The sequence below is a fragment of the Gavialis gangeticus genome, unplaced genomic scaffold (genome assembly GCF_001723915.1).
Source record: "Gavialis gangeticus isolate Ggan-Ray unplaced genomic scaffold, GavGan_comp1, whole genome shotgun sequence".
NCBI lineage: Eukaryota > Metazoa > Chordata > Crocodylia > Gavialidae > Gavialis > Gavialis gangeticus.
Genome location: NW_017729028.1, coordinates 26,512,208 through 26,516,750, shown reverse-complemented (window position 1 = coordinate 26,516,750; position 4,543 = coordinate 26,512,208). Strand labels below are relative to the sequence as shown.

Genomic DNA, 4,543 nt, shown 5'->3' with positions numbered 1-4,543 from the left:
AGGAGCCGCTGCCTGCCCTAGTGAAGCTCCACCAGCTCTGGGACACTGCTCTGCTCCCTGGCCCTGACGCCACATGCCTCCTCACTCCCCGAGGCCATGCCGGGGAGTGAAGCAGTGTCCCAGAGCCAGTGGAGCCTCACTGGGGCAGGCAGCAGCTCCTCCCTGAGGTGAGGCAAGGCAGAGATGGAGGCTGGCATGGGCTCTGCTGGCTCCGGGGAAGTGCTCTACTCCCTGGCCCTGATGCGGGGAAGCAGAGCACTTCCCCGGAGCCGGCTGAGCCCAAGCCAGGCTCTTGCCCCCACCTTGCCTAGGAGCTGACCTACAGCTCCTCTCCTGGTGCACGGCCTTGAAAAGGCCGTGCGCAGCTACACTTTTAGTTGTGCACGGCCACAGACGCGTGCACCTTAGAGGGAACCTTGGCCCTGGGGTTTATATGGGCCCAGGGCCCTGCTTCTTCTGGTCAGCTTACTGGCTGCAGGTGCAGGCTAATTCCCTCCTTAGGCCTGCTGCCACAGTAACCTGCACCTGTGATGTTCCTGCCTGACTGCTAGGGCTCTCTCCCAAGGCAGTTTCAGCCCTTAAAGGAGCAGGCACCTTAGTGCCCTGCGACACAGGAGTGTCAAACTCATTTGGCCCTGCAGGCCAGGACCAGAATGCAGGTTTCTCACAGGCCAAACAAGGCACCTCTGATGGTGCAGCCAGCAGCAGTAGCATGAACCCCTGCAGCTATTGGAGCCTCCGTCTCAATGCAGCTAGAGCCCAGGAGTTCAATGCCATCCTTGCTCACCCCTCTTCACCTCCCTGCTACCGATTTTAGCTGCACTGACACCTGAATACAGCTACAGGTAAAAGGAGGGCCAAGTGGTTGCAGTATTAAACCCCTGAGTTCCAGAGCCAGGCCAGCACAGCAGCTCCAGCCACTGCAACAATCCCATGGATCAGACCTGGCCCTCAGGTTGTATGTTTAATACCCCTGACAAAGGATGAAAACTTATCCTCTTAGCAGCTAACTTAGCACAAGTGGCAGAGGTGCTGAGGGGTAGATCTAGATAAAGGTTCCAAATCCTGATCACCCACGTGGTTGTCAGTATGATGCAACATAGCAAAACTCTGATTTTTCCCCCAGCTTGCTCTTTTTTAAATGCTAGGCAACCTTAATTCTGTCATTTTCTCATTTCAAGTGCTTGATGTTACAAATTTGACAGCAATTCCTTTAACATACTTTTTCTGTTTGTAATATGTGATAAAGCACATACAAGGACAAGTATATAGGTATAAATTAAGACAAATTAAACAGATCCACTGTATAAATTAAACAGATCCATTGTTGAAAAAGTGACTTATAGCGGCAGGGCTGGTTCTAGGAATATTTAGTATTGGCAGTGGCTTTACTATTTTGAATTGGTCTAGAAAATTTTTAAAAAATGGTAATGCATGGTAGTATTTTCAGAAACAGTGTTTACTCAGCTCCCTCATTTCTTATATTGCAACACAGCAGTTCAATTGCATCTGCTCCAACATGGGTTTGCTGTGGTTATCGAAAGGTAGAACAAAATCAGGCCCAGATTGTGCTTATGCTAAATGATAAGAGGTCACGAATGAGAAACCCAAGAAGGCCCTAAAGGGCCTTCATCAGGAAAGCAACATATATAATTACACACTTACCTTAATATTTCCAGAATCTCTGTCAAATTCAGTCTCTGATGATACAGCAAATATACCACTGGACAGCAAGCCCTTGCATTTAGCGGAAGTTTTCTGGGAAACAAGACTACCTAGAAAGAGTTGAAGGAAAAAGAAAGGCTATTTTCTATCTGAAGATGAAGTAATCTATATTTAATAAGAGGCTTTGAATGAGCCACCAAACAAGTAAAAAATAGCTCCACAATGGAACAAGTCAAATGCCACCACGATCGGCATGAAGAACTTTAATCCCCTAGAAGTGACAAAAATCTGCCATGAAGCTTGGACAGCCGGAGTCCTGGTAAATTCTTAGGGTTTAGCAGCTAGCATCTAATACCCAAGATAACACAGTGTTAACCTTCTAATCAAGGTGGGGAAAAAATACAGGGCCTGGTGACAATATTCTGTTTAACCAACTGCTACAAAGGAGAGCAGTAGTATGAGTATCAGCAGCAGTAGCTCAAGACTCTATGACATTAGAGGCAAGTTCTTGCTAGCAGAGTTTGTCTGTGAAATAAAAAAAAGTAATCCCAGGAGATAAATTTAAAAAAATATATCTAATTTTAATGCCCAGACTAAAGCAACTATTCATTATAGAAAAGCAGTTTTATACCTATGCTCCCCCCCTCAGACTTAACATACGTGAAAGCAATCTTCATGACAGGAAGTGGCATGCATTCCTGCAAGAATGAACTGCTGTCATTATCTGAGAATCGATATGATTTTTTTAACTGAATATAACACTAACTATTGATTTCACATTTTTAGCAGCTGAGTTTCAGGCTATACGGAAAAGATTTTTACACTGACAAGAGAGCCCCAGACAGGTAAATGAGTTACTATAAATTAATTCCAAATTTACAGCATGCTTCCCTTGAACAATGTAATCAGTGGTTCTTTCCCCCAGATACCTCAACTTAATTTTTTTCTCTTTATACTGACAGACATGACTTACACTTCATATACATTTAGAGCCAGTGTAAAAAAAAAAAAAAAAGCTTAAGCAATTCTATTTATAAGCTGTGCCAAGGTCACTATTTGGAGCTCCACAGTTCCATACTGCAAGATCCCCAGGACCCATGTTTGATATTAATTACTGTTTGTGTAACAGGAGCAGTCCCTACTAGTCCCAACCACAGTACATATTAAGGAGACAGTCTCTGCCCTAAAGAGTTTACAAACAAGCAGAAACAGCAAAGGACAGGAAGTGAAAGACACAAAGACAGGCGACAGAAGAAGTGTCATCTCCAAGGTCATGCTACAAATCAGTGGCACACCCGGGAACAGAACCCAGTTCACACAAGTTCTACTCCAAAGCCATATCCACTGGCCTATGTTATAGCTCCTTTAAGGGAAGTCAAAGAGAGTGATGCAAGTAGGTGGCAAACTGTACATACCGTGAAGAGATTACCATTCATAAGAACCACCAATGACTCCCAAGACAGGATGCATCGTTACAGAGAACACTGTTAACACAGTTTTACAAACAAACATTTTTTGGTTCATGGGAGAGTCGTATTATTTTATTAGGAAACTCTGGGTATTAAAAAGTAAGAGCCCGTTGCCTCAAACACTATGAAAATACCCAAAATTTATAATCGAAAGCCCCACTTCTGGCCACATGGACCCCAGGGAAGTCAGTGGAGCTCCAAACAGCCGACTGCAGGATTGCTCCCCAGCATAATACAAACCCTATAAACGTGAACACTGAAGGAAGGACTGGAAGAAGCAGCATGAATGTAACATCACTACCGAAACCACTCCCACCTCTGTCAGTTTCAGCTCCACCATCCTCCTGTGCCAGCGACTGGCTGGGTGAAGGCTTTTTGGTGCTCGTTCTTTGAAACAGATGTTCTGTATCCCGATCAACCCTTAAGAGGTTTCATAGAATCATAGCAAAGTAGGGCTGGAAGGTCACCTAACTCAATGTCCTGCCAGAGGCAGGATCATCCATATCCAAACCATCCTACAGAAACCCATGGTCTAACCTCCTAGAAAACTACACTCAACTTGGGCACAACACAAGAAACAACACCCTAAACTGCCACAGGTAAAGCAGGGGGACCACCACGGCCAATATCCTGATACTTCAAAGATTGTTAAAACTTTTTATTTCTGGTTTCTCTAATATTTTTAGGCTTGTGACAAGGATAACTGGGGTTGGGGAAGGAAAGGCGGGGGGGGGGATGTTGGAGAGAAACAACACGGCCTGAAACAAAAATGTGCTATTTTTCTGTATAGAAGCTTGGGAGTAGGATAGGGACCAAGAGAGGTATCTTTTACAAAGTACAAGAAATATCATTATCATGTTTCAGCTTGAAAAGTAATAGCTGGGTAATAGTTGAACTGGAAAACCTCTCCATGGAGAAGTCCAGATTTCAGGGACTACCTCAGAACTCCACTTGCAAGGCAAACACATAAAAAAGGAACGCCTTTGGGCCGCTCAAGCAGATCATATTCTATCATTCGCCATAAGCCAGTTCATATGGTGCCATTAGCTTGTCTTTATGGAAACTCCATATCTTTTTCTCCTCTCAAAGATCAAAGCTATCACAGAGTACTACTTCAACCTTTGGACTAGATCGGGGGGGGAGCTAAAATGGCTGTCACAGCTGTATACAGGCAGCTTGAAGGGGGGCAAAAAAATTAGAAAAGTAGTAATCCTCCACCATGAAAATGGTATACAAAGAGGGGTTTAGGCTCAAATCTTTGCCGGCTCAGCCTTTCCACCACCCATTGTCCCAAAGAAGTCAGAAGTGCTATGTGGGGCAACACAAAAACAGGATTGATGGCAGCCTTATGTAGAGTTTAGATTATGGTTTGTATGGGATGGTTTGGATAAGGATGATCCTGCCTCAGG

At 44.6% G+C, this 4,543-nt stretch overlaps 1 protein-coding gene across 1 annotated transcript in view; it reads right to left on the bottom strand.

Annotated features, from left to right (window-relative positions):
* Positions 1 to 1,774, bottom strand: part of KLHL29 (kelch like family member 29) — a 668,905-nt gene extending 667,131 nt beyond the window's left edge. Inside the window, exon 1 of the mRNA XM_019520813.1 lies at positions 1,666 to 1,774. The gene's annotated coding sequence lies outside the window, so the exon portion shown is untranslated. The remainder of the gene's footprint in view (positions 1 to 1,665) is intronic.
* Between the last annotated feature and the right edge of the window lie 2,769 nt (positions 1,775 to 4,543).